Source organism: Cornus florida, unplaced genomic scaffold (genome assembly GCF_030987335.1).
Source record: "Cornus florida cultivar Cherokee Brave unplaced genomic scaffold, ASM3098733v1 CherokeeBrave_3.0.0_Hap2_Chr03, whole genome shotgun sequence".
Lineage (NCBI taxonomy): Eukaryota > Viridiplantae > Streptophyta > Magnoliopsida > Cornales > Cornaceae > Cornus > Cornus florida.
The window spans coordinates 57,656,069-57,677,998 of NW_026775573.1; the positions used below are offsets into that span (position 1 = coordinate 57,656,069).

The 21,930-nt window shown below is 32.8% G+C and overlaps 1 pseudogene; it reads left to right on the forward strand.

Annotated features, from left to right (window-relative positions):
• The first annotated feature begins 135 nt into the window (after nucleotides 1-135).
• LOC132301633 (purple acid phosphatase-like) lies at nucleotides 136-21,905 on the forward strand (annotated as a pseudogene).
• Nucleotides 21,906-21,930: the final 25 nt, after the last annotated feature.

Below are 21,930 nucleotides of genomic sequence, written 5' to 3' on the forward strand. Positions count from 1 at the left end.
TGCTGGACATTCCACATTTAAACCTATGCAATGAAATTTTTAACCGCCACCAGTTGCCATTGTTTTCCACCACAACCACTTCTATCGCCAATCTCCATCATTTTTCACCACAACCACTTCTTTCTGCCACCACTAATGCCATCCATCACCGTCGTCGCTGCCCTCCACTGCCTTCCGCCACTACCACTATCTTTCGCCTTCCATAACCGCCACCACCACTTTCCATTGTCATCGTCGTCTCCTTCCATCACCACCACCATCGTCACCACCTTCCGCCACCGCCTTCCATTGCCTCCACCGCCTTTCCCTACTGCCACCGTCTCCCACCGTTGTCACCTTCTACCACCACCACCACCATCGCCTTCCATCACTTCCACCGTTGTTACCCTTCCACCACCATCTCCACTTAGAATAGTGATTATCATTTCATACCAAACAATAAAATGAGAATGCTTTTTCATTCCATTCTCATTTTATTTCATTCCAGTGTATCAAAACTAGGCCTAAAATAGTAAGGTTAGTTTTGTCATTTCATAACCTAGTTAATAAATCCATTATGAAATGGGATTAAATGATCACTTTTGCTTAGTACTTGGAGTTATTTAATACTACATGGGTTTATATGATCTTATCCCTTAAAATAACAATATCAAGAAAAATATACCCTAATATTCTCCTTTCTTTTATTTTTATTTTTTAAAAGAATTAAAAATCAATATAACTAGTTATGTATGCACATAATTACGTGCAAATATGGTAAAAAAATAAATCCAACCATATTTTTTATAGGATGTGCTGTTCCCACTTCTCTTTTGTACTATTAGTCTTTACTTGCTTTTTTAATAAATTAACTGATGTAATTATTCCTAGAAAATTAAGGTTAAGAATATCTTTGTGATGCAAAAGTTCAAAATTGTAGTGTGCGTGTGTGTGTGTATGTATGTATTTGTTAATTTACCACAAAAGAAGTTGTGAAGCAAAAGTACCGGATGGAGTTTGAGTCTAGCTATTATTTTCCCTTATAAATACAGAGTAATCTAGCTACATTCTTAATTATATAGTCTTTTGTTGTGCAATTTATATATATATATATATATATATATATTATTTTCCCTTATAAATACAGAGTAATCTAGCTACATTCTTAATATATAGTCTTTTATTTTCCCTTATAAATACAATATATATTTTCCCTTATAAATACAGAGTAATCTAGCTACATTCTTAATATATAGTCTTTTATTTTCCCTTATAATTACAGAGTAATCTAGCTACATTCTTAATATATAGTCTTTTGTTATATATATATATATATATATATATATATATATATTATTGTTATTATAGAGGTGAAAGCAAGCATTCTGATTGCCACACTGTAGCTCTATGAAGTCGTGTGTAATATATATTTTGCCATTTATAAAAAAAAAAAATTTAACTATTTTTACTGAAAACATATTATTTGTGAATAGCATTTATGAAGCATAAATTCATGCCACATTATTTTTTCTTAGAAAATAGCTTACCAAATGATCAAATTATGATAGAAAAATGCAGGAAACTAATAACTGCAATCATTGTTGTTGGCCAAAATGTGCCCACATTAATCAGTATACAAACATGACTTTATTCTTTTTCTCTACAAAAATATTAATGCCCTCTCTTTTTTATTTATGCACATTAAAAATTATGGGATCAATTAGCTCTTTGTAACAATCTCTGTAGGTGGGTGAGATGTGGGCGAGTACTGACATATTACAGGGTGTCATAATCCAATATCGTCTGAGAAAGGTGAAGTACTATATGTAAGTTCTACACCTTTCTATGACCGTACTTAACTTGAAGTACTACCGAGTGACTCTTGAAAAGTCTCTAACCAAACAGATAATATAATGTTGTTTTCCTCTTAGAGAATCTCCAATGCTAAAAGTCATTTTCACATATCAAATCTATATTTTGACAGGTGCTACAGTGTCAAAATGCTACATTTTACCAACTCAAGTCAAGTTGTAGACATTAGAAGGAAACTAAAATTAAATCTAATTAAAAAGAAGCAAAAATCTAAAATATTTGATCAAAAAAGGAAAAAAAGAAAAAATAAATTTATTATTATTTTTTTAGCACTATTTGTGAATTAATTTTTTTATATAATATATTTTTTTTCTTTTTCAGAAATTTATATATTATATATTATATATTATATATATATATATATATTATATTTGATTATATTATTATTAAAAATATATATATTTTTAGGGCAAATCATTTCAGCCGCCTCCATCTCTATTCTCGTTCCCAACTCTGAGAACTCCCCCCCCCCCCCCCCCCCTCCCTTTCTGCAATTGCAAACTACAAAATCTACAAGAATCAAAAGTTCAAAACCCATATATTTCAGTTTATCTATCTGTCTGCAAGAATCCAAAGTTCAAAACCTATTACCTATATCAAAACCCGTATCGGCGTATCATTTCAGATTATTCAAAAAATCAAAACCCATATCTTTCAGTTTCCATCGCCTGCTGTTCCAGTTCGGGTTCGCCGTTCGCAAGCTTCAGCCACTGTCTCTCAACTCTCAAGCTTGGCCCCCTCTCTCTACAACTGCTAACTTGTATGTATGGGTTTAATTTTTTTTCTAAATCAACTAATCGAGGCCTGTAATTCTTGATTTTGTGTATGCATATATATATATATCAAGGTCTGTACTTCTTGTTTTGTAATCAAAAGTTCAAAACCCATATATTTCTGTTAGATTTGGTACAAAATATAGAAATAACTATTGTTATTTGTTTTACTAGATTTGGCACAAAAAATGGCAAAGGTAAATTTTGGCAGCCAATATAGCATCCCATTGAAGAGCTCAATTTTAACCCACCTATTATATTTTGAATTGACAACCAATATAACAACTCCTTCGGAGATACTCTTATTTTTGTAATCATCACTTGCCTTAGTTTTAGCTTGTTACTAATGATTGAATTGCAACATTTTAGCTTTCACAATAATGATGTTTGACCACTTTCAGTTTGATTGAAATTTAACTTGCACAAATGGCAAAAACACACAACACCTAGGCCACCAATTTTGTTACTAGTAATTAAATGAAGCTGTGACAATAAACTTCTCTTTCTTCACCTTTTTTTTATTTTATTTATCTAATATATTATTTTCTGGGTGAAAATCCCATACAATGCACTTTATTCGCATTTGGAAACGCTAGGATCAACTCAGTAACGAATCTCACTTCTTGTTGGATTGATCTCAATCGCACCCATTGCACCACCACTACAACAGGCAGCAGCTAAAAATGATGCTAAAAGCTTCTTCGGCTACCTGGACCTCAGCTCAAGAGAAGTAGAGTACTAAATATAGAGCCCGATCATAATTGCTGCTATGGACAACAAGAAATCGTCGCTAAAAGTAAGAATTTTCTTAATAAAAACAAAACAAAACAAAATGTTAGGAGCTGCAAAAAAATACAAAGCGTTGCTAAGAGTAATTTATTTTTGCATTATACATCTTTAGTAGCAGTTCAAAGGGTTGCAAAAAGTTTGCCAAAGACTATTATGTTTCTACTATACGGTGCTGTTTGATTACTCAATTCATCGCCTAATTCTGAATAGATAAAGCGTTTATCCAATTAAGTGTGTTTGACAATGCAATTTGAATATCACTGAAAAAGATAAATAGTAAAATTTTAAGTGACACAAATATACCCGAGTAATTGTAGAAAAACAAGTATTATGGAACTTAGTAGAACTAAACTGGTCTGAAAACTCGTTGGTAAACACAATGAACTATTTAGTACCATCTATTGTTGCAAATACTGGCACATTCCAATGCAAAATATCATTAAACAACCCTCACACATCCACAACATAAGAGCAAGAAAGGAACAAAGGTACCCTCGAATCCACATATCTTTGACAAATGAAACAAATCCACTAGTTCGTCTTTAAAATTTAATTAAATTGCTCCTATTTTCGACATTTATATACTTATCCAATACTGTGATACCCCCTAATTTTGGAACACGGGTTGATCAAGTGCGCGCACAAAATCAGAAAAATATCAAAATAATTAAAGTATTTCAAGTAAGTACAGAATACAAAGATGAATAATAAAGAATAAATAAATCGCTGAAGAAAACTAATACATAAATATTTTATTAATTAATAATTCTCCAAAAGTTACAACTCGGGAATCCCGTAACTCAAGGATCCCTTAAAACATTATCCAATAATTCAATATTACTTAAAAGTATACAAGCTGATGAATGACAGTCTCCTAATTGCGGATCCTCAACCTTGAGACTGGAACATCTAATAACCTGAAAAATAAATCATGGGTTAAACCCTACGAGCAAATTCTTTCTACCAGACCTCTGAAAACCAATAAATAGATCATCTCTGATCAGAAACAAACCTAATAAAGTTTTAAGTTTAATAAACAATGATACTCCTATATATAAATAATTATATACAGTAAAACTTTCACATCCAGTAAGAGTTTCATTAATTTTCAAAACCATTAAACCATGATTAAAACATAACCATATCTAAACCAATTCAAAACTCCTTATCTTTTAAAGAGAAACCCCTTTAACCTTAACTCCATTTTAAATAATTATTTAATCATTTAAATAATAAAATATAATTCAAGGAAAATTATAATCCAAAAACCAATAATGAATTTAGTTATTTAAATCATACAGCCAATTCCTAGGATTTGACAAATCATACATGTCTCTACCAATGTTATTTTATTAATATAATATAATAAAATAAATGATTAACCTGTAAGTGCTAGATTATTTTAATATAAGAATATCTAATCCTAATCCAACTTACACATACAATAATCGTAGATGAAATTTTAATCATCTAATACACAGCAATTAAATTACGCTTTGGCAACTCAACCATGCCATTATCAATATATTTATTTATCTATGGCAACTCAACCATGCCTCCTTAAGTATATATATTTATACTTTTAATTAGCAACTCATCCATGTTTTCCATGCATGTAATTTATTCATACAAATACTTAGGCAATATATTTACGCCTATGGCAACTCATTCATGCTTACAATTCAACCATGTACCAACTTTAGACTCAACGAAAACTAATTCATACATAGATATCTCATACAGATAATAAGCATATCATTAATTTAATAATCCACCTATCCAGATATATCAAATAAGAATAATAATCTTAAAGGATATATATACATACACATATATTATGTATATACAAATATGTATAATACCATCCATAAACATTCTTGATTATTTAAATCATATATGCATATATATAAATAAATATAAATATATACACATCCCTCCATAACTATCATAACCAAATAAACCATATATACACATATATAAATAATCATATATATATATCCTTTCGTCACGTAATATTAATATATATATATATATATATATATATATATATATATCCTTTCGTCACGTAATATTAATTAAATAATTATACGCACATTAAATACCGTAGTGACACTCTATTGCTCTCAAAACCCTAAGAATATCTCCCTTGGTGGTTGGTTTAAACCTTAACAAGCTTGAAATCAAATATGAGAATTCACCAGACCCCATAGAACTTTACCGGGACCTAAATACATCTCCACGCGCTGCCAAAAGCTCCCAAACATTTCTCACGCTCTTCGACGCGCCACCACTAGCTGGCAGGTGTCCTCACGTGCTCCCACGCGCGGTACACGCGCCCTATCCTCCTTCTGGCCGATGTGGCATGCTGCCATTCACATGATGTATGCTTGTCCTTATGCGTGTGTCACACAGGATCCCTTCACTGCGGCTTCATGCAACTGCGCTACACCATATCCCTTCTCTCTTCAATCAAGCCACATCTAGGGCTCAGACTTGTGGCACACCAAATCTTCATGGACCCGCAGCACACCGAATCAATCCACATAAATTTAAATACATCAATGGGCCAGATCAGTGTGTGCACCATGATCCCATGCACATGCCTACACCGAATCCAAGCCCTTTGGACGCGGATATACATAGCCTCGTAAATGCATATGACATAATTTATTTTGCATAAATATATATAACAAAATAATTCTAAATAAATATTCAGAAAAATATATAATAATCCCACAAAATTTCAGAAAAAATCCCAGAAAAATCCCAAAAAATACTATAAACCATAATTAACCCATCTTGGGTCACAGATCAAACATATCAGTTGATTTTAAATAGATACAACCCATACATCTAACAGTTTAATTTCTAAAGTAAAAATAAATATAATATAATAATTCATTCTTTTAATTAATCCGATCTAACCCTAATTTAATTGATAAATTTAATTTTAAATTCTGATACTCAAGGTGAAATCCTTATAAGTTCTAAGAGGAAAGATAGAGAAGAACTCGCCTGAAGGTTTCAAAACGAAACCGAAGCTTCAAGCCTTGATTGCCTCTTCTAAATCCGACGTCCTCTTTCTCAAATCCGGCCTCCTCTTTGTCGGCCTTCTCCTTTTCTCTCTCTCTCTCTTATTTTTCTAATATATAAACTTTTAACCCTAAAGCCTTTTTGTGTATATTTATACACATTAGAATCCAAATCATATTCCTACTAAGACTACCAAAATAAAATAATAAAATAGTAATCATTAAATAATATAATATATATAAACAAATAAATATAAACATATATTATATTACATGTATATATATATCTTCCATAATTAACCATCGGTTAATTAAATCCTATTCCTATATATATCAATAAAAATATATCTATATATATAACTTTCCATAACAATTAGTAATTAATTAATTTTATATATATTTATAATTAATAAAAAAAAATGATCACTTAAATAATTAAATAATCATGGGCATGTATTAATGTGATACCCCTCGGATCCAAGACACGGGTTGATCAGGTCCAGGCCCAAACCCGAGGGGTATCAAACAATTAATACTTTAAAACGAACACAGATTACAAATTGAATTAAGAAATAAAATTTAAGCTGAAAGAAACTAAATATAAATCCTTTAAAAATTGAATACTGAAAATCTGACAAACCAAAACTCCATAAGTTTAACAACTCGGGAATCCAATTCTAGTGGACCCCTAATAAAAATCCATACTGAAATAGAACCACTGAAAGAACATCCTGATAAGCTATGGAGAGAAATCCTACATCGTCGGTAAAGTGAGTAGAAACCTCTACTTAGCACGAACACGTCTAAGTCTGGAACTGTTGTGTACCTGAAAAATAGAATTGGGTCAGGCTTGCGCGCAAGTTCTATACTACTACAATCCAAACAGAGGCCCGATACGCATGTACACTCTAAACAATTCAACAATAGCTAATAGTCCGTAAATATATATATATAGTCATATTAAAGGACTTTCACTGGACTACAGGCTGGTCTTAACCTGAATAGAGGTAACATGCTAAAACGCACACGAAGTGGACACGTGTACCTAAACCTAAACAGGGTACACCTCTAACCATCGTATCCAGCTATGCATCCTAATGTATATACACTCCCTAACCGTCGATCCTGAGACTCAAACTCATATCGAGGTACCATAACAATATATTTAAAATCCATCCTGAATCCTAGTAGTGCCGCTCAACTAGTCGTTGCCATGACACTACAACCAATAGGACTTAACTTTTAGTTAATCTAATTCTTAATCCAGAGTAGGTAGGTTTTGGTATTTTAAAACCAAACCGTCCCTAGTATACCACCGTCCCATACCGGTGTATACTATCCAATTATCCAGCAGTTGATAATATCAACAATTACAGTAAACATCAACCAAATCCATATCTCCATCTCTGATACTAACAAGCATAATGTAAGCATCAATAACAGAATCAGCTATATACATAAACATGTTTAGTTGTATGTCCAACACTGACATTAACAGTCATAATGTAAGCATCAAGAAATATAGTCACCAGATATATACAAACCTACTCAGTTTAGGTTGTTTCATTAAATATGATATAATGATAGAATTATTTCAAATTATCATTCAACACTTAACCGTTGATATTACATACATTTAGAGTAAACATCAACAAAGTCCATTCCCCCAACAATTGATACTAACTGTATTAATGCAAGCATCAAGACAGAATCACAGTATGTATATATACATGCTTAGTTTAGGTTGTTTTACAAAATCCCATTAGTGATAAATTTAAAAATTAATTCCATTCAACACTAACACATCCCACCCATGTATAATTCAAATACATGATCATGGTACACGGTTAAACATATTACAATTATATTATCCGTCTCAAAAGATTACTAATGCAGACAGTTAAACTTTACTAGTTTTCCAAATCTAAACACAGTGTAATTATCTGATTAATTCCTCTACTGTCCAAGCAATTCCAGATAATTAGATTAATTAACACTACATCTGGAGTTTTAATTCAGCCATATGCTTCAATTAGACCTTCCACATCCAGTCCTAAACATATCTGAAAACTCCAGAAAACATCACTGCATGCAGAAACTAGCAGAAAACGAAAAAAAAAAAGAAAACTGGAGCAAAAGCCTGCTCCAAACAAGTGTGGAGCCGGTTGTTTTGCCCTTGGAGCCTACTCCCACACCCTTGGGAGCCGCCTCCCATCAAAGGGAGCCTGCTCTCTCCAAGTGAGAGCCTACTCTCCCCTTCTTTGCCTTGTATCTCTTCGTCTTCTGTCTCCGTTTTACACCTCTACCACCTCACGCCATGACTTCCAAAGGCTGCAACCCAATCCCAGTACACTCCCAATCCATGCTTAAGTCCAGGTAACATTACATACATAGCTTTAAACAGGGATTTATGCAAGCAAACATTATGTTTTTAACAGTTTTACAAAGCATAAAACATACTGACAAGTTTCAGTTTAAGCACGAACAGAGAATGTTTTTAATTGATTCAATTAGTCCTAAAACTGTTTAAGAATACAAAAAACATGAAGCCTGAGGGAGAGAGTAAGGATAGAACTTGCCTTTGAGACTTTTGTTCAAAATCTCTACGCCGTCTTTGAAGGTTCTCGGCAATTCCTACTGAAAAATGCTTCTGCTCCTCCTCTGCCTCCACAGACGTATACAGGTTTATTTTTCTTTTCCTAAAACCCTAAACAGAGGTAACCTATATATTTATGGAGTTATACCAAACCCTAAATTAATTCCAAGCCCCAAGCTGAATCCTAATTGGCCCAAAGACACTTAATTAAAAACCTACGTCGGCTACAAACGTGACTTCTAAAAATAAAATCCTAATTAAATAAAATTAAATCAAGACAATTAAAAATTAAATTAAAATAATTAAACTATTATATTCAATTAAATTAATTCAAATAACACAACTAAATTAAGCCACTTAAACAAAAATAAAGAATTAACTACAACAATTAAATAAAACAAGTCATAATTCAAGTAATAACATTTAAACACGTCACACAATTTAAACAAGTAACAAATATGTCAAACAAACAATTAAATAATTGAAAATTCAATTAAAAGAATAAATTAAATACCAGTACTATCCTTTTGAAATTAGGGGTATTACAATTAATTAACCCAATAAGGCTTCATACAAGCCCAAGACCACATTTTTTTGTCCAACTTCCCTTAAGCCCAAATCCAATTAATTTAAATAAATCAAATAATTAAATAAACACTTAAATAAAAAAAATTAAAAAAAAAAACTAATTACACTAAGCATATAAACAAAACAATAAATTACAACCAAGTCACACCATACCAATAAAATCAACACGCTGATAATTCAATCAATATAGTTAAGCATACACACAACAATCATCATATCAATAATTTACGAAATATAAATAAAATAAAACAATTAATCTAAGCACTCAATAAAACAAATCAATTAAAAATTAAAATAAACGCAATTAATTCAAATTAAATCAAATAAATCATTTAAAAATAAAATAAAAGTAATTAATTCTAATTAATAAATCCTTTAAAATATCAGGGTATTACAAATACTCTTGTAGATGTTACTGTATTCGTATAGAAATGTGTAATCTTATATCTACAACAGGGGCAAAAATCTCCCCTTCCAATTAAGACAAGACACATCAGCACATAAGGGGACCATCACAAGCACCGAGACTATTCAACCTTCAAATAGGACCTCTACAAGAAGCTTGGACTGGGTTAACTAAGCATAATGGGCTGAACTCATTAAGAAGGCCTGAGATGATGAAACCTCCAAGTACGAATATATTACTAAACCCATTTTAGTAACAGTTCTATTAGAAGAAGTATTATAATCTATGGAAACCAAATAATGTAAATCCTTATTGTAAGGATAGTATGATATGATTCAGATTCTTAAGGAACAAGTAATGCGAGTCCTAAAAGGAATCGATTAGGGTTTTTTCCTGTGTAAAAAAAGCTTAGGATCCTCAATAAAAGAGATTAAAAAAAGGACAAAGTTCCCAAAAAAGAGATCCAATTCTCATTACCAGAACTACGTTTCGACCTGATTCCCATGCTCTATAAGGTGGGATACGTAGGCAATCTAGGTAATCTTAGTTTCGGTCATATCATCAAAATACCCCCTCATCTCTATACAATTTCATTTTGGATGTAGTAATTGTAGAGATTTCGTTGACTTGTCAAAGTCGAACGAATTTTTGCACCTACACTTTGGCGCTGTCTATGGAAATAGGAGAAACACAAAAGTCACAACACTTTAAATCTCTAAGCCCCAATTCCAACAACGTGACTTGTAATCCTTTTCCAGCCACGAAGTCTGACAAGTCGTTGCTCCAACGTTATGAAGTCCAGCAACGTGACTCTCTATAACTCTCTGGGATTTAAACCTCGACGATTCCGTGTTGCTCACACGGCCAAAGGATCTACATGTTCCTCACACAGAGATCTGGCCGATGGGATTTTCAGAAACCCAACTCCGATGCGTTTGTGTTACACCTGTCAGACAAACAGATAGGGTTTCAACCCAGCTTTTTTAGAACACAAAGTGTGTCATGTCTGAAGAAACAAAGATGACAACTCTGGAAGCACCACAGCCACCATCTCAACCATTGGAAAGGCGGGGAAGCGTGCAGTCAGATCGGTTCGATTTAACGCATACCCCTGGAAAACAGAACTAACCACGATTGAGAGAGGAATTGAAACCATCCGTCATGCCATCATTGGCAGACCAAGACAAGGCATCTAATGACTTTTCTAGTTCTTAATTTTGATTTTCTTTTAATATCGATTATAGCCGTGGTTGGAGGCCTAAAGTTATTTTATAGAAATCTTGATAAAAAATCTACTACAAATTAGATCTATATATTTGGATTGACAAGCATGATAGAGGCATATCTCAGCTTTAGAACTGCCACTTTCTGCAAAATAATACTTAAGGTCTTAACTTCTGTATTTGATTGCTAAAAACCTAGGATCTGGGTCCATATTGTAACTTAAATGTTTAATTGAAATTTTTAATCAATAAACCACATTATTTTCCTGCTATAGTTTTGAATATCTTCTTCCAGTATGTGAAGATATTCATTTCGGATCATCCATTATAGTTATGTTACCACCTTGTTCTTAACTGCTCTTGGTATTGATTTTTTATGGATTGCCAATTTAAGTGTGGTTCTTGGTATTGGTTTTATTGGACTGGACCATGAAATTGTTTTTCACTTCTTATCTCAATTAGTTATTGTTTGTGATTTATTTTACAGTCATAGAACAACCATCGTTTCACCCTCAAATTTGCACAATGTAACTGCAACAACCGCTGCTTATATATCAATTCAGCTATGCGAATACCACTTCTAGTATTAAGCCCTATATAAACAGTTCTTGGAAGCCTCAGCCATTCTCATCTAGTAACTAATTTCTAAGAACTGGTAGTCTAATATTTCCAGCAATTTGAAAATTTTACAAATTTCAATAGGTGCATTCTTAAACACAACCCGAGCAATTGCAATCCTTTGAGATTCTTGCTGCTTCCTTCATCTTAGCTTCACTTGCATTATGTCTTGCATATATGATGTTTTCCCCTAATGATTGTTGAAAAGACGATTGGTCCCTGCTGAACAAGACCAAGGTGGTTCCTCAACCATCTCAAGTTGAAAAGTTTTAAATCTCGTCCATCCAGCAAAGTCTGACCACCAACTCGGTCATCAAATCTCTCTATCAAAGATATTATATTGCTTTTACTAGACCCAAAACTCCCACCACATCTACACTTTTCAAATAATAGGTCAGATTTTTTATTTTTAAACAAACTAGAGTTGATCAAAAGTGAAATCGTAATTGAACACAGTGGACACCTTGCGTGCACTTCGATCAATACGATAATAGAATATCATATATTATTACACTGATTAGTCTCGTTAATTAGTTTACTCCTATGAAGGCTTAATGTTGTTTGATTATATGTACATTACATTGTGGCTTTGAGTGTCTGGCTAAAAGTTCTGAACATATATTATACCTTGAGTTATTAGTTTACTCATTTAATTCCTATATTTAGATGCCATCAAGTACGACCTGAAGCAAAGTCTTGCCTTAAATTGATTTGTTTAAAGACTTCAAGCCAATGAATGATGATAACATTGGTTATATAAATAATATCTGTACAATACTATGGTACATCCAAATCGATTTTTAACAGTTATTCAATTATTGAAGATTCAATATGATCTGTTAAATGCATTGTCATGCAAAGGCAAAAATATTATTACTATTATTATTATTATTATTATAGTAGATTCACAGTAGCGATTGGTACTATTTTTGGTATGTTTTGACGCAAAAATTTCATTACCATGATGGATTTTATATTGTTTAAAATTAAAAATTTCTTTAAAATAAAAAATAAAATAAGTGGCAGCGGCACCAAAAGCCGAACGCCAAGCACTTTGAAGATTTTTTCAAGTGGAGTGTCCGATCGCATCTCAATCGCCGATTTCACACAACAGCTTTCCACTATGATGCTGCACAGGCGCTTGCAATGGTAAAACTGAGAGCGCAGACCGCTAGTTTCTACAACAACTAGTGGGCAAAGCAAAAACAAGCCATCATGTTTGCATATTACAATTACTTAGCAAAGAAACGTGGTGTTGGTGGTTTGGATTCAGAACCAAACCACTTTCCAACTCCAACCCGCAACCACGACACATGACAATCTTCATGTGGACAACTTGTGTTGCGGCCAACGTAATATTTGCCCAACAATCACAACATTGACAGAGGGAATATATTCTCTTCCAAAAGATAAGTAAAATCATTGCAACTGAAAATTCAATTTACTTTATTATCTATTACTTATTTATTCTACACGTACTATTTTCCGAAAGAAAAAGAAAATATTAAATATATGTTTAACACACAGTGCCAGGTCCATATAAATTCAGATGGTGTTGAAGAAGTGCAAACAAAATCTAACACCAAAATCCCAAAGTCAGCAAATTAAGGATCGCCAGAGGAATAGTCCCATACAATTTTGCAGCAACAAATATTCAAAGGACTTAAAGGTATTCCAATGGTTTAATCTTTGATCAAGGTATGATTGCCGACTTTATCGACTTTAATTAATGTTTTCTTCTTGATTTCTATTATTGAATCAAAACCCAAGAGGCATGATTATGGCCAAGGTTTTTCTTGTAGAAATTAAGAAGATGGTAAATCTATAAAAGATTTACCATCTTACCATATTGGGACGTTGAGTTTATTATTTATATACACATATTGGGATGTTGAGTTTATGCAAAACCACTATCTCGTTGATCCACAAGGGTATATATCAAAATCTTGGTTTACCTGGATTATTTTATTTGATTTTAATCATGATCTTTAGAGAAGTGGAGTACTCATCAAATTGGCATAAATGCTCAGAACTTTAGGATGAAAAGTTTTCTTTCAAAATTAAAAATTATTTTCTCTTGGAGAAGTACCCAGAGTACTAAGCTTTCTTGATTAGATGTCTGGGTTGTTTCAACAGCTTCTTTCCCAGTTATTAGCTCTAGGATCACAACCCCATAAGCATATACATCTATTTTTTCATCAATTTTGCCATACATCATGTACTTCGGGGCTAAGTATCTAAAGGTTCCAATAACATGAGATGGTATTGCATATGCTATAGCTAGCTGAGTTTATTGATGTACCATTGCTGCTCCAAAATCTGAAAGCTACAGATTGAAAACTATAGGTGGTTGAATGTATCATTGCTTTTTCAAGCAATTATATATGTATATAATAATAATAATAATAATAATAATAATAATAATAAAAACAAAGAGAGAAAAGAAGTTGAAGGTTAAATTTCTTTGAGTTCAAGCAATTACATGAAAATTACCTCGAACTCAAAGAAATTGAAGGTTAAATTTTCATGTAAAATCTTCTAAGGCACAAATAGTGCCGATGAATAAAATTACATGAAAATTATCTCGAACTCAAAGAAGTCGAAGATTAAATTTTCATGTAAAATTCCTCTAAGGCGCAAAAGAGTGCCGAGAAATAAAATTGCATGAAAATTACTTCGAACTCAAAGAAGTCGAAGGTTAAATTTTCATGTAAAATCCTCTAAGGCACAAATAGTGCCAATAAATAAAATTACATGAAAATTAGTTCGAACTCATAGAAGTCGAATGTTAAATTTTCATATAAAATCCTCTAAGGCACAAAATAGTGCCGAAGAACAAAATTACATGAAAATTACCTCGAATAGTCGAAGGTTAAATTTTCATATAAATTCACTAAGGCACAAATAGTGTCGAGGAATAAACTTACATGAAAATTACCTATATCGCCGCCATCAAGGCATATTATTCCAGCTTTTTCAAGTGACATGAACTTTTGGTTCACTATAGTTCATCAATACAATTCATTTCACTAGATCCGATTAATCCCCTCTAGTTATGATTGCCAAATCAAACTAAAGGGAATTAGGGGCAAAGTGTGGGGGCAAAAAATCTCCCCTTCCAATTAAGACAAGACACATCAGCACATAAGGGGACCACCACAAACACTGAGACAATTCAACCTTCAAATTGGGCCTCTACAAGAAGCTTGGACCGGGTTAACTAAGCATAATGGGCTGAACTCATTAAGAAGGCCCAAGATGATGAGACCCCAAACCCAATTACGAATATATTACTAAAACCATTTTAGTAACAGTTCTATTAAAAGAAGGATTATAAGCTATGGAAACCAAATAATATAAATCCTTATTATAAGGATAATATCATGTGATTCAGATTCTTAAGGAACAAGTAATGCGAGTCCTAAAAAGAACCGATTAGGGTTTTTTCCTATATAAAAAGGGCTTAGGACCTTCAATAAAGGAAACAGAAAAAAGGGCAAAGTTCCCAAAAAAAGAGATCCAATTCTCATCGCCATAATTACGTTCCGACCTGATTCAACAAACTGCGCCTTAAAAACATCACCTGTCATAGATTCAAGATATCTAATAATGGATGGAGAATCACAACCTACATAAATAGCAAGTCGTACGCTCTATGAGGTGGGATACATAGGCAATCTAGGTAATCCTAGGTTCGGTCATATTATCAAAATACCCCCTCATCTCTATACAATTTCGTTAGTTCGTTATTGTTTCTCTATTATTATTTTGGATGTAGTAATTGTAGAGATTTCTTTAACTTGTTAAAGTGGAACGAATTTTTACACCTACATCTACCTATCTTTATGGACAAAGAAAATATTGAATGATCACGAGACTTGTTAATAGTGCTTCAACAAGTGGACGATACCATTAATAATTTTCTTGTTAATTACGGAGTATTATGTAGATGATGATGGTGATGTCAAATCTCTGTGAGTATCTTATAATTCACTAGCAAATACATTGTGTTTCGTATGCATTGGATAAGAAATTTTCTCGAGAGCGGCCCTAAAGGGAGGACTTCCAAAATTTGAAGATTGAAAGATATGCATATATATACACAAATATATATATATATATCTATTCAATTTAAGGAGGATATTTTGTCTTTTGTCAATAAAAAAAAATGTTGCACTTTTGTTTAAAAATAGGATTGATTTACTCAACCTTTTTAATTAAAATTGATATAAAATTATGGGATCAATTTTTTTTATTTTATTTTTTTTCAAAAAAAAAAAATCACTTTCTTTAATCAAATAGTGACATAAAGATCAATGAATTCGTACTTTTTAAACAAACGTATAAGAACAAAATCAAAATTTAATATATAATGCTGAAGAGAGAACTCTTAATTCTACGGACTTTGATTTCTATAATGACAAAATGAACTGAGAATTAACTTACTTTTAAATGCAGAAAGACAAAATACCATTCATTATTAGTTAATCTGTCACGTAATCCAAAGACTACAAAGTTAGATTTTACTTTTTATTTTCTTTATTTTCTGGGTTTTTCCAAAGATCACAACTGGTCCCAAATTAGAGAAACCCAATTGTGTGTGTGTTATGGGTTATTAAGATAATTAAACTGATTGTTGAAGGACATGGGGTCAGCGTAGGTTAAGGTGGTTTGAGGTGCGTAGGATAAGATGGGTGATCTTGGGTTTTCTTGGTCTTCTGTTGTTCTTGGTTGTTTTGGGTTTGGTGTTGGATGCAGCAGTTGTGTGTAATGGAGGAATCACAAGCACGTTTGTTAGGGAAGTTGAGAAGAGTGTTGATATGCCTCTTGATATTGATGTGTTTCGTGTGCCTCCTGGCTATAATGCGCCCCAACAGGTGTGTGCTTATTGCTTCCTCCTCATTATTTATTTGTTCTTCTGGTAAAGTTTCTGAATTACCATTTTTTTTTTTTTTGGTATTGTTTCAGACTAGAGTAGCTATTATACTAATGAAATTTGAATTTCATATATTGACAAATTTTAATTTCAGATCCTACTAAATTGAATACCATAGTATTAATAAAAAAGGATTGTGAGATAAAAAGGATTGTGATAAAATGGAGGCAAATTAGTGGCGTTTTGCGTTCTGTATGATATACGAATGTTACATAAAATAGCAGAAAATTTTAGTAATGAAATTATTGGGCCAACCATTTTATATGGTACCGAGTGTTGGGTCTTTAAAAAAGAAGGAATTAACAGCAACAAATTTATGTAATAGAATTACATAAATGAGGATTATACTACGAATGACTAGAAAAGTCAGTGTCATAAACCAAAATGTTACGCAAAAATTAGATGTAATGGCTATTAGTGATATGTTTAAAGAGAGTTAACTTAAGTGGTATGGACATATACACAAAAAGACCTATAGATTCACTAGCGATAAGATGAAGGATAGGAGGCAAAGAGAGCACACAATGAAATCATTAGAAATGATTTTAAGGTTCCGTTTGTTTCGACGTAAAATATTTCTTTTTCAGGTAAAATATTCTTTTGTTTTTACTTTTTCAGTATTTAACAAAGGTTTACGTTGAGATTGAGATTGAATCCATCGGACGGAACATGTAAAATAACATGCTGAAAATTAATGGATGAATTATTTTTGTTAAATTTTAATATATTTTTTCTTCGTAAATATTTTACGGCAACCAAATACCAAAAAAATAAAAAAATATTTTTTAAAAAATATTTTACATCAAACAAACGAAGCCTTAAGTTAAAATATTATCCCTCCCTTCTTATATTTTGTTATGGGTGTGCGATATTGAAAATAAAGATGGAAATTGATTTGTGGGTGGTTTATTTAAGGTTCATATAACACAAGGAGATCATGAGGGGAGGGCAGTGATTGTATCATGGGTTACTGTGGATGAACCTGGTTCCAATACAGTGCTTTATTGGAGTGAAAACATTAAGCTCAAGAACAAGGCCAAGGGTGTTGTTTCCTATAAATACTACAATTACACTTCTGGTTACATTCATCATTGCACCATCAAGAATTAGAAGGTTAGATTAATTTCAACCAATGTTCATAATTCCTCCGTTTGTGTTGTACTATAATAGCATATCTTCAAGTTTTGGGTCAGGGAAGTCTTGTAACCTAGATGCTATCTCCATCCCGTAAAAAGTATTTCATTTTTTGAAACTCAACTTTTTAAGAGTGAAGTTTTAATATATATTTTTATTGTAGTGATAGAGAATAAATTTTCAAATATACCCTTCTATTGTAGGACCACACACTTTTTTAACTTCAAGGTAGGGAGGGTAAATTAAGAATATTAAAAAAAAAAATAGTATATTAAATTTTGAATTAGGACAATTATTTTGGAACAAAAAAAAAAGAAAAGAAAAGTGAACACTTTTTGTGGGACGCAGTGAGTTTAACTAATATAGTTGAAGTCTTACACTTGCATCATTTACGTGGCAGTTCAACACCAAATATTACTATGAGGTTGGCATTGGATACACAACAAGGGTTTTCTGGTTTATAACCCCTCCTGAAGTTGGCCCTTATGTTCCTTGTACTTTTGGTCTCATAGGTAAATTATTCTTTTTTAGTTCAACTAATGAAATTACTAAAATTTGATGCCCCTTTGTCCAGTACGTCCTATGACACACAATACACAGACATAATGTGTAAAGCGCTTTTGGTTGGAAACACACCTAAAAAGCATATTGAATAGTTCAATTTTGTATATTATTGCTTCAAAATAACTTAAAAAGTCTTTATTAAATACTATGCCACATAATGACATTATTTTGCTCTAGAAAATATAATAATTATATTAACTAATATGAATATTTGGCGGTGTACACGTGTCCTTCTATTTGACATCTAACACGTCCGACACCTGGATACACACGTACCCAAGGCCATACCCTAGTTCTTTTGAATGGAGTGTTTAATCATCAAGCTTCTTGTTGTTTTAGCTTATAAGTTAGTTTATCATTCGTGCTGGCCGGATTCATTTTTAACTTCCATTTTAATGTACTATGCAGGGGATCTAGGTCAGACTTACGATTCAAATAGGAAGCTTACCCATTATGAAATGAACCCGGAGAAGGGAAAAACATTGTTATTTGTAGGGGACCTTTCTTATGCAGATGACCATCCATTCCATGATAATGTGAGGTGGGATACATGGGGAAGGTTCACTGAGCGAAATGCTGCTTATCAACCTTGGATATGGACTGCCGGGAATCATGAGATCGATTTTGCTCCTGAAATTGTAAGCATTCCATTGAATGTTTCGTCATTTCTCATTTATTGATGTTTTGAGTGCGTTTAATTCTTAACTTTTGCTCTAGTGGGATTTTGAATCTAGCTCTTCCTGGAACAGCTTATATGTATTTTAAGCTCTATTCTCGGATCACACCAATTCATCATAAACCTAAATGACGTAAGCGGAAGCGATTAAACGTTACAAGGGTTACCTTGAATTCGCAAGGAAAAAAGAGAATTCGCAAAGGAATGTGATAATATATTGATAATTGAATAAATGATCTGCTCTGCAGTATATGCACTTATAAATAACTTATAAATAAGAAACCCTAACTATATAAAAAACAGATTAAAACCGGTTCTTTCTGCGTCAAAAACGAATTCGTTGAAATCATTCGAAAAAAACTGAGTCAGCCTGCCCGTTTGACCTTTTGACTGTCCAAACAGGTTCCAAAATCTTTAACCATCTGTTCTGCATCACTAAAATTGCTGCCACTACTTCTCTTCTTCATCCTTGATCTCAACTTGGAATTTCAGTTTTAATTTTTTTTAATGAAATTTAACAATATGCATGTTAATTAAGCCTTAAAATGTAATTTGGAGAAATTCTACTCCCTTTTCTCTTTTTGAGAAGGATGAGAACTTCAATACTAAAACGAACAAAACAAGCAGCAGTACAAGGACACAAGCAAGAAGGCCTTATACAGAAATCTAAGATATATGCGGTAAACAAAAGTAGTAGAACAGAAATGATGCCCAAAATACATATAAACAACAAATACTCTAATATAATTAAACAAGGCATATTCCACTGATGAGGCACCTTCTTTTTTTTGGGGTAAATATATATATATATATATATATATATATATATATATATATATATATATATATTTTGGGGTAAATCACTGATGAGGCATCTTCTTGTAACTTTGAAGTATGGTGTTTTTTGCTGCAGGGTGAAAACTTGCCCTTTAAGCGTGATACTCACCGGTATCATGTTCCATATAGGGCTTCCAAAAGTACCACTCCCTTTTGGTACTCAATCAAGAGAGCTTCAGCATACATCATCATTTTATCCTTATATTCAGCTTATGGTAAGGATATAAATGGTCTTTTGACTCTTTTTCCAAGTGCTTCTTCATTTACTGGTTGCATCAATGACAAACACTTCTGTCTACTTAAATGTGTAAGACATTTTGTAAAAATATTTGAATACCAACATGCTTCAGGCAAATACACTCCTCAATACCAGTGACTTGAAGAGGAGCTACCAAAGGTCAACAGGAGTGAGACACCGTGGCTGATCGTATTCTCCCTAGTATAACAGCAACACCTATCATTATATGGAAGGCGAAACCATGAGAGTGATGTTCGAGTCATGGTTTGTTCAATACAAAGTTGATGTTGTGTTCGCTGGTCATGTTCACGCCTATGAACGATCCGTAAGTGCAATCTTTAACCTGTAATTTGATTTCCATAGCTAGCACCATTAGTAGTGCCTCAAGCTTTTCCCCGAGAAAGAAAAGTTAAAAAAAATGAACTTATGGGCATCCTTGTGATCTTTAATTTACCGAATTAAGTACCTATGCATTTAAAATTTAGCCTCAACATTAATCTTGATCCTAGTTGTTGAGTGAATGACTTAGCAAAAGTTAAGGTTGTTCACAAGAAACGATAAATTACTTTGAATTCACAAAGTAACAACTTTGAATCCACAAAGTAAGACAAATATTTAGAGAAAATCTGATATTGTATTATCAATGATCTGTTGTGCAGTACATGTACGTATAAATAAGAAACTCTAACAGCATAAAAAAAAAATCCTAAAAACAGAAGGGAACTTGCAACACAAGAAACTGCTCAAAAATAAACTTGCTCCGAAAAATTCTGTAAAAATAAGAAAACTAATTACTAAAAACTGCTAAATACCAAAAAGAAAAGCAATTCGAATCCGTTTAGTCTTCTAAAGAAAATTCTGAAATATTCAAAATTGAGAAAACGCAATTTTCGAGCCCTGAACGATTGAATTCGAGCGGAAGGGCCATTTTTGCGAGTTAGACCGTTTCCGATCAAACTAGGGTCTTTCCGGGTTGAAACGGATTCGTCGAAATCATCCTGAAAAAAACTGAGTTAGCCCGCCCGTTTGACCCGTTGACGGTCCAAACGGGCTCCAAAATCCTCAACAACCTGCTCTACATCAGTGTAAGTTCAAATTTGTTGAGTAAATGAAGTCTGCATAAATTTTGAAATGTCATTTTCTTTTTGATTGATTTGAAAATTGAAAGAGTTCAAAATTTCTGTTCTCTGTGTTTAACTAATGCATATGTATAACAGGAACGTATATCCAACGTTGCTTATAGCATTGTTAATGGCCTCAGGAGTGCAGACCAATCTGCTCCGGTATACATAACCATTGGTGATGGAGGAAACATTGAAGGCTTGGCAAACAAGTATTGACTACAACTTTGAATTGGTCTTCTCTTACATAGTTGCCTTCCATCAAAATGGACTGCAATTTTTCCAAAGCATTATTAAAAGTTCATTTCTGTTTTTTCGGTGCAGCATGACAGAGCTACAGCCAAAATACTCAGCTTTTCGCGAGGCCAGTTTCGGCCACGCCATTTTTGATATTAAGAACCGGACTCGTGCTTACTATTGTTGGCATCGGAATCAAGATCAATATGCCGTGAAATCGGATTCCTTGTGGTTTTACAACAGATACTGGAACCCAGTTGATGATTCTGCAACTGCACATTTATGATCATTTAATACTTCTTCGTCATCCT